Below are 9,912 nucleotides of genomic sequence, written 5' to 3'. Positions count from 1 at the left end.
TGTTGTGCCTTAACCTAACCCATGTTGTGCCTTAACCTAACCCATGTTGTGCCTTAACCTAACCCATGTTGTGCCTTAACCTAACCCATGTTGTGCCTTAACCTAACCCATGTTGTGCCTTAACCTAACCCATGTTGTGCCTTAACCTAACCCATGTTGTGCCTTAACCTAACCCATGTTGTGCCTTAACCTAACCCATGTTGTGCCTTAACCTAACCCATGTTGTGCCTTAACCTAACCCATGTTGTGCCTTAACCTAACCCATGTTGTGCCTTAACCTAACCCATGTTGTGCCTTAACCTAACCCATGTTGTGCCTTAACCTAACCCATGTTGTGCCTTAACCTAACCCATGTTGTGCCTTAACCTAACCCATGTTGTGCCTTAACCTAACCCATGTTGTGCCTTAACCTAACCCATGTTGTGCCTTAACCTAACCCATGTTGTGCCTTAACCTAACCTATGTTGTGCCTTAACCTAACCTATGTTGTGCCTTAACCTAACCCATGTTGTGCCTTAACCTAACCCATGTTGTGCCTTAACCTAACCCATGTTGTGCCTTAACCTAACCCATGTTGTGCCTTAACCTAACCCATGTTGTGCCTTAACCTAACCCATGTTGTGCCTTAACCTAACCCATGTTGTGCCTTAACCTAACCCATGTTGTGCCTTAACCTAACCCATGTTGTGCCTTAACCTAACCCATGTTGTGCCTTAACCTAACCCATGTTGTGCCTTAACCTAACCCATGTTGTGCCTTAACCTAACCCATGTTGTGCCTTAACCTAACCCATGTCGTGCCTTAACCTAACCCATGTCGTGCCTTAACCTAACCCACGTCGTGCCTTAACCTAACCCACGTTGTCGCCTAACGTAACCCACGTTGTCGCCTAAACCTGCTCTGTAATTGTTATACGACTCGTTCAATTAGTGTAGTGTTGCCCACCCGCAACCCTCGCAATATAGTTCGCTACTCGCACTCCCCGCTCCCCTGTGTATCGCTTCATGTTAAACACCTTGCAAGTCTTGCTCACTTTCCACATGCTCCTGCTGTACACTGTAATGTGGATGGCAGCAGGACGTACATGCCGCCCCTCCCCACGTCCCCACCTTGCCCCCTGCCTTCGCAAGCTGGTTGGTGAGAACTTTGCATGTTCAATGCCCTCCGCATGCGACGTACTCAGGCTACGTTGTGGTGCGGCCTGTGTCAACTGTCCGCTAATGTCGTACGCGTAAACCACAATCTGTACTGCACATTCGTCCTTATGTACTGAATGATACATCGTGGCACATGTGTGACCGTACAACGACTGCGCCCAAAAACGGCGGACCATACAGTGCAAATATTGTGCACGCAGCTACGTGTCGTCTCCCTATGAGAGCTGGATTGCAGTGTGGTACGCCATAGAGACGTGTGGGAGGAACGGACGCCGTGGATGGCGATCAGCATGAGCTGTCTGTTGATGTATTCGGACCTAGTCGTCTCTCCTCACACACCGTGATGGCATGGTGCACCGCGTTCCATATCTGCGACATGCTACAGAGGCCGGTTGACAGTCGTTCGAGCAATGGACATCGCATACGTACGGGGGCCACCTTCCACGTATTGTCTAGGCGTGCACATTTTGTTGCGTGTATGTGGGCAGACGTAGTGTGGCGTGACACCTGACACAGGCATGCAATAATCGTGGAAGTTGCAAATGGCGATGGACGCCTGCGTTTTCTGGTGAAGTTACGCAAATGAACAAATGGTAACCTGTTGTGGTGCGGTTGTTCTCGCTAGGGGTGAATCGGTGATGGCGACGATAGGTTGAGGTACTAACCGGTTGTTCCAGCGATACCCACCATGCCGACGAAACTGAACGGCATCTGGGTGTGAAGCGATACGCGGCGGTGGCTGGGTGGGACCGTCCCCGGCCGGTGAGGGGGCGCCTCCCGGCGTGCTGGCCGCGCGGTGCGTGGGCGCACGCGCTACAGCCGGCTGGTGGGGGCGGCCAGTGGCAGGCGCGCCGGCCGACGGACGCGGCAGGCGTCGCAGCTGCGCGCCGGCGCACCCTGCGCGCGGCGCCGTGCGGCCAAAGTAGGTCCTCGCGGGCCCGGTGCGAAGCGCGGTGGACATCTTCAGTGTGCTGGTCCGATTGAGGACTGTGTGCGTTGAGGATGCGCTGCCGCCCGGCGCTCGGCGCCGCGACGCCGTCTGCTGCTCGGTCGCCCCAGCGGTTCTCGCTGGTGGTTTGTATCGCAGCTGTGCGGATGTGTTGGCGCGTGCGCTGTGCTGGGAGAGTTCGCTTCGGCACCCAAGTGGGGCTTTTGTCCTTCTGTGGCGCTGGCGTTGGAGCTGCCGGTCACCGTAGGTGGCGCGTGTTGTCTCCCGCCGGCAATGCCACGACAGCACGCTCCCGGGCCTCTGTCGGCAGCGGCAAGCTCAGTTGGGAGCACGGGTGGTCGCACCGAAAGCGTCTACTCGCCTAACTCCGGGCGATTGCGCCTCTCTCGAACCCGACCAAGTACTTGGGACGGCGCTGCGCGCCGCCGGGACCTGAGAGGGTTTCGAGGTGTATTGTGCAGGGGAGCTCAGCCTCCTCCTGTTTGCAGAATGATTGAGCGGACGCTTGCGTGTTCGCGCGGGCCCCCGGGACACACTCCCGGGCGGCCGGCTGCTCAGCTCTAGTTGACGCAGCTCCCTGGTTGATCCTGCCAGTAGTCATATGCTTGTCTCAAAGATTAAGCCATGCATGTCTCAGTACAAGCCGCATTAAGGTGAAACCGCGAATGGCTCATTAAATCAGTTATGGTTCCTTAGATCGTACCCACGTTACTTGGATAACTGTGGTAATTCTAGAGCTAATACATGCAAACAGAGTCCCGAGTCTGGCGTGAGGTCAGTCGCTTGACGGCGCGTTCCGGCGCGGGCCCGCCCGTTGCCGGCGCGCCGTAAGGCACGGAGGCTCGCACTGGGGCGTATCGCTTTCCAGTCGGGCGTGCCGCGGCAGTCCTCACTCGGGGAAGTGAAGCGTCTCTTACAGCCTCTCCTTCCCAAGTAGCTCTTTCCGCCTTCCCGTGGTGCCAGACGTCAAGCTCGGCATTCTGCCTTGCGTCAAAAGGGAGAGCTGCGACCCAACCCGATGCGAAAGCGAAGGGTGCGTGGCACAGGGGGAGCTGTGTCGAGGGACCGAACACCAGTCCCTTTCTGTTCGCAGGGCACAGACCAGCAGGTGCTCTGCATGCCGGCGACCTCGTTTGTCGGCGTGGGATCACGGCGCGAGTCGGCAAGGGTGCTTCGCCGCGCCCCTGGGTAACCGGGGCGTGTTCTGCCAAACCCAGGTGGTGGTGACATCGCCTGGGCCAGGTTAGATGGGCCCAGACCGCCGAACGACTGGGGGACCGACCCACCACCTGAGTAGGAGTGGGTCCTTGGCCTTCGGGTGGAAACTCGGGCTAGTAGGCGGCGAAGGGCGAGGGGTGCATCCGCCTCTCCGGAGTGCGGGGTGCACTTGCCGAGGAGCGTCGGGTGAAATCGTCGACGACGAGGCCTTCGATGGGGACCAGTGCGCTGGCAACGGCGCGTTGAACCCTGCAGCTCTGGAGTGCCCTTGACCTAGGGGCGAGGTCGGTGGGCGAGCTGCAATAGTCCCCCCCCCATGCCAGAGGAGCCGGTCCGGGGCAAGAGACGGGCTCCCATCTTTTTATCACTCGTCTACAAACATGGCAGATCCTGAGACGAGTGACTCTAGTGCGACCTCGAGGGCGTCGATGGCGACTGTTCCTGCCTCACAGGAGGAAGTGGAACAGAACGAGCAAAGCACACTCGAAAGACACACCAAAATAAGTCAAATCCTTGACTCGAGTGTGAAAAATGGTAAAATAAGCCAGGCTGCAGTCCTGGCAATCAAAAATGAGCTCGCCGCTTGGGCCATTGCTAGTGCTAAGCTTGAGGGGCGACTCGAAGAACTCGAAAAAGAAAATAATAGACTCAGGCAGCAGCCAACTAAAACCTGGGCTGCAGTGGCTGCACAAGCAGTCACAAAACCCCAAACCACGAAAGAGACAATTGCCAAGGTTACTAAAAGGCCGGATACGGCGGTCTTTTTAAGACCCCTGCCCGGGCAAACAATTAAAAAGGTACAAGAAATTTTCACTACCACAATCGATCCTGCTAAAGATAAAATTAAAATCAATAAAGTCAAAGCAACAAAGAATGTGGTTGTAGTTGATGTGGCAACTGAGGAAGACAGGGATAAGATCTTAAAGCATGCTAAACTGAACATGGCAGTTAAATGTGAGCCACCAAAGAAGCGCAATCCGCTGGTGATCCTTTATGACGTACCTGTAGCATTAACAGAGTCAGACATCTACGAGACGCTTTATAATCAAAACTTTGATGATTTGGAATGGGAAAGTTTCAGAAATGACTTTAAATTGAGATTTAAAACAGGGCCCCGGGAGCGTGATGTCGTACATCACGTTGCCGAGGTCTCAGGAAAGATGTGGCGAAGAATCACCACTATGGGGAGAGTATATATAGGTTTTCACGCAATTAACGTGCGAGATTACCTAGTGGTTCCGAGATGCCACAACTGTGGCGACTTAGATCACATACATAAGCATTGTGAGAGGAGGCCGGCTTGCTCCAAGTGCGGGTCAGAAGATCATTCTAGGAAAAATTGCAGCAAAACTGGAATCTGCATACCTTGTACTAAAAGAGGCAAAAAGTCATGCAACACTACCGGTAGAAATTGCCCTACCTACAGGATGCTCGAGCAGAGACTCATAGCCAGAATTGATTATGGCTGAGTCCCCCAATGGGAACAGGAAGCCCAAAAGAAAGTCTCCCAGCAAGAGGTTGAGGGATGCTTTAAGGGCCAATAAATTCAAAGAATTTATACAGAAAATCACGAGGCCACAACACCTGGCAGTCACAGTGAAAGATGTCGCTATTCAGACAGATCCTTGTGATCAGAAAGAAGCACCCTCCCCTCCGAAACGGGGACAAAGGTCGCAAAAAGATCAAGTACGACCACTCGGGCATCCTGTGGTAGGGAGATTGTTTGAGACAGACGATCCTAATACTAAAAGTCATGAAGATCAAGTACAAGTTAACAAAATAAGCAGCACCAGTGTACCCACAAATATAGGTACACCAATAAGCCCATCCATAATACGAGGACCAGGAATAGATCCTGTCAGGATTTATCCCAATCTGGAGCATGCTTTACAGCTGTCTAGACTTGAAGAGCCGGCCACCCTCACAACAGCCCTGAGGCATGTGGTGCGTGTCGGCCATGAATACGGCAGAGACATTACCTTCCCAGTGATGGAGGCTGTAGACAGAATACAGCTCAAGACAATGAATCTCCCCACAGATTTTGGAGCCCTGCGAGACCTGGTTCAGAAAGTGTTTGAAAGGCGCAACGAAAAGTTTGACCTCAATGAATTATATAATCAATCTGTCATAACCAACGGAAGAATTGCTCACGACTGGCGCAGAAACTGGCCAGAGTCTCATATACATACATACTTCCCACGTGAGCCAGTTAAGAGTGGGACAGATAAACACACATAATAGTAAACTGGTCTTGCAGGAACTCCGGAAAGTGGTGGAGGAGAAGAGTCTAGATGTAGTCTGCATACAGGAGCCATACTCCCAGGCTGGACGGATCCCGTTCACCGCAGCCACCTGGCAACAAATATATAATCCAGGAGAACCAAGAGCCGCAGTCATAATTACAAACAAAGCATTGAGAGCCACTGTGTTAGCGCAATTCCTGGATGACCACTGCAACGTCGTGGAGCTCCACTCACCAACAGGAATACTATATCTGGTCAATATGTACTTCCAGTACGGAAGACCAATAGATGAATTCTTGGACAAGCTCGTGCAAATAGCCACGGCGTTGCGGGGACACAAAATCCTTGTGACTGCGGACATCAATGCTAAATCCCCCCTGTGGTTCAGTGGTACACAAGACGATCGAGGAGAACAAGCTGTCGACACCATCATGTCACTACAACTCATGGTCGCTAACAAACAGGGAAACCCTCCCACCTACACTGGGGGGGGTGGACACGGTACAAACATTGACGTTACTCTAGTAACGCCAAACCTCGCAACAAAAATATCTAATTGGACAGTTTGGGACCGGATTACCACAAGTGACCATAACCTCATAACATTCATCATTGGAGACAGCGAGTGCCACTGGGACATAGGGTGGGAAACACAACTTAACTACAACAAAACCGATTGGGACCGGCTGGCTAGGGAGTGTGACATCCCTGCATTGCTGGAGGGTGATGTCGACATAGAAGAATACGCCCGAGATCTCACTAGTGCAATAACTAAGGCAGTCAAGGCAGCTGTACCAACCAGGAGGAGGGCCATCGCGGCCTCCCCTTCACCATGGTCAGCCGAACTGGGGCAAATGCGCCAAGCAGTACGGAGGGCGAGGAGGTATTACCAGCGGTGTGCCGTCTGGCAAGAAAAGCAGCGATGGCTACAAATATACCGAGAAGCCAAAGAACAGTTTCAACAAGAACTCAAGGCTGTAAGAATGAGGAGCTGGGAAAAATATGTGCAAAGCCAATTGGCTACAGACCCTTGGGGACTACCCTATAAAATAGTAAGGGAAAAAATTAAATCACCTATGGTGTTATCTACCGTCAGGAGTGGGGACCGGATGACGGGGACCTGGCAGGAAACTGCAAGGGTCCTACTCCGTGCCCTACTACCTGACGATAGAGAGGAAGATGATACAGAAGAACAACTTAGAATAAGAAGAGAGAACCAACGGGTCTACGAAAACAATCGTGTTGTCTACCCCTTCTCTGAAGAAGAGGTAAACTCCCAAATAAAAGCGCTCAAAAGAGGCAAAGCTCCTGGTCCAGACGGTATAACCGCGGAGGTGATACAGTACCTCGCCCCCCAGCTGGTGGCACCTCTCACTCAGCTGTACAACGAGTGTTTACGGCTTCGGACCTTCCCCTCGATATGGAAAAAGGCTAACGTAGTGATAATTAAGAAAGGCCCGGACAAAGACCCCAAAGAAGCCAAGTCGTACAGACCCATATGTCTGCTGGACTTGTTGGGCAAGCTCTTTGAGAGGCTGCTGGCAGACAGGTTGGCTGCACACCGAGTCTTGTGCGGGATGAGTGACAGGCAGTTCGGTTTTCGGGCGGGGCGGTCGGCGTCTGACGCAATCGCCCTGGCCGCGGATGTCTGTGGCTCTGCCCCGCACAAGTATGTAGTCGGCATCATGGTGGACATCAGTGGCGCCTTCGACAACCTGTGGTGGCCTTCGCTCTTCTCCTGCTTGCGGGAGAAAGAATGCCCAGGGCCGCTATATGGTTGTCTGAGGAGCTATTGTGAAGACAGGGAGGTCTGGCTATCGGCCCCTAGCGGCAAAGTCAGTAAGAAAATCACCAAGGGGTGTCCTCAGGGATCGGTCCTGGGGCCACTCTTTTGGGATATAAACATGGAGCCACTCTTGGAAGAACTAAAGAGCAGTGAAGATGTGCTAGAGGTCATAGCCTACGCTGATGACCTCCTCCTGCTGGTCGGCGGCCGCAGCCGCGAAGATCTGGAACCAAAAATAGAAAGAGCCATTACAATACTAACCACATGGTGTCACAAAACCAAAATGACTATCGCACCCAATAAATCAACTTACCTGCTGCTCAAAGGCCAACTCACTAGAAATCCTACCGTTAGAATAAATGGTCTACCAGTTATCAGGCGCCGTGAAGCCCGATATCTTGGTGTCATCGTCGACGAGAGGTGGAACTATACATCACATATAGACACAGCAACACAGAGATCACTCACAATACTAAACAACCTAATAGGTATAGGACACAAAAGATTCCACCTCCCACCTGACCTCATAAAATTATACCACAATAGCATTCTTACATCCATAGTAGGCTACGGGTCAGCGGTCTGGGCACACAGGCTCACGAGGGTCATGCCTGCCGTGGCCATAAGGAGAGTGCAGCGAAATATGCTCCTACGCTCAGTGGGCGCATACAGAACAACCCCAGGAGGGGCACTTTTAGTACTAATGGGGTTATGTCCACTGGACATAAAAATAAGAGAACAGGCCACCTGGTACTGGATAAAGAAAAATCGAAGGGAAAAGATTGAGGAAATCATGGGGATATATATAGGGGACAAACCAAGTATCAAAAGAAGGGGCATGGAATTATGGCAAAATCTCTGGGACAGCGACGAAACTGGCCGCAGAACACATGAACTGCTTCCGAACATAAAGGAAAGGCTAGAACTCGCTTATATCAAACCAACTAGGGGATTGCTGCACTTCCTTACCGGGCACGGACCCTATCCGACATATCTTTGTCGGTTTGGGAAAAGGGCAACACCAGCGTGCGACTGTGGAGCAGAGCTAGGCACTCCAGACCATGTGGTGTACGAGTGTCCCCTCTTCGACGATGTTGCACAACAATTTAGGGTACAATTGCCTAACAACGACACGTACCACTTGCTCAGGCACGAAACCACATTCAATATCCTGAACCACCTAACAAACAAAATATCGAGCAAAGTCCTCACAGAATATCTCGATAACAATCGATAAATGAATTAAACCGGACTTGTCAGGTACGCCCCCCTGTTCCGCCGGAACGTGGACTTGGCCAGCCGCCTCACGGCTGGAATCCGCCAGGTTTTTGGAATAGGTTGGGGGGTAGTACATCACCACGGACTTGACACGCACCGACTATGACACTAGATATAAGATTAGTTATAAGATCAATCTAGGATATTAGAAATAGTATAGAACTGCAGCGAAACCATCAATGGCCCGCCCAGTGCCAGGGGCACTCCCACTGGGATTAGCTCAGTGGGAATGGCCAAATAAGTAGGTTTGTATCTATTCTGGCACGCATGTAACGCTGCAGGTAGTGTAGTCATAACAACAACAATTAACATAAGTATGATAGATTAACCCCCATAGTGGTGATGGAATGTAGGAAGAAAAACCTGTAGTGTTAATATATTAAGTAGCTGCAGATACAAATTAGTAATAACTTAGGACCTACTAATGTATTAGGTAGTAGGTTATATTGTAACATGATATTGATGAAATAAAGATTTTTTTTTTTAAAAAAAAAAAAAAAAAAAAAAAAAAAAAAAAAAAAACAGAGTCCCGACCAGAGATGGAAGGGACGCTTTTATTAGATCAAAACCAATCGGTCGGCTCGTCCGGTCCGTTTGCCTTGGTGACTCTGAATAACTTTGGGCTGATCGCACGGTCCTCGTACCGGCGACGCATCTTTCAAATGTCTGCCTTATCAACTGTCGATGGTAGGTTCTGCGCCTACCATGGTTGTAACGGGTAACGGGGAATCAGGGTTCGATTCCGGAGAGGGAGCCTGAGAAACGGCTACCACATCCAAGGAAGGCAGCAGGCGCGCAAATTACCCACTCCCGGCACGGGGAGGTAGTGACGAAAAATAACGATACGGGACTCATCCGAGGCCCCGTAATCGGAATGAGTACACTTTAAATCCTTTAACGAGTATCTATTGGAGGGCAAGTCTGGTGCCAGCAGCCGCGGTAATTCCAGCTCCAATAGCGTATATTAAAGTTGTTGCGGTTAAAAAGCTCGTAGTTGGATTTGTGTCCCACGCTGTTGGTTCACCGCCCGTCGGTGTTTAACTGGCATGTATCGTGGGACGTCCTGCCGGTGGGGCGAGCCGAAGGCGTGCGACCGCCCCGTGCGTGCTCGTGCGTCCCGAGGCGGACCCCGTTGAAATCCTACCAGGGTGCTCTTTATTGAGTGTCTCGGTGGGCCGGCACGTTTACTTTGAACAAATTAGAGTGCTTAAAGCAGGCAAGCCCGCCTGAATACTGTGTGCATGGAATAATGGAATAGGACCTCGGTTCTATTTTGTTGGT

Source organism: Schistocerca piceifrons, unplaced genomic scaffold (assembly GCF_021461385.2).
Source record: "Schistocerca piceifrons isolate TAMUIC-IGC-003096 unplaced genomic scaffold, iqSchPice1.1 HiC_scaffold_1230, whole genome shotgun sequence".
NCBI classification, from domain to species: domain Eukaryota; kingdom Metazoa; phylum Arthropoda; class Insecta; order Orthoptera; family Acrididae; genus Schistocerca; species Schistocerca piceifrons.
The sequence above is the reverse complement of the archived record's forward strand: the minus strand, read 5'-3'. Positions refer to the sequence as shown.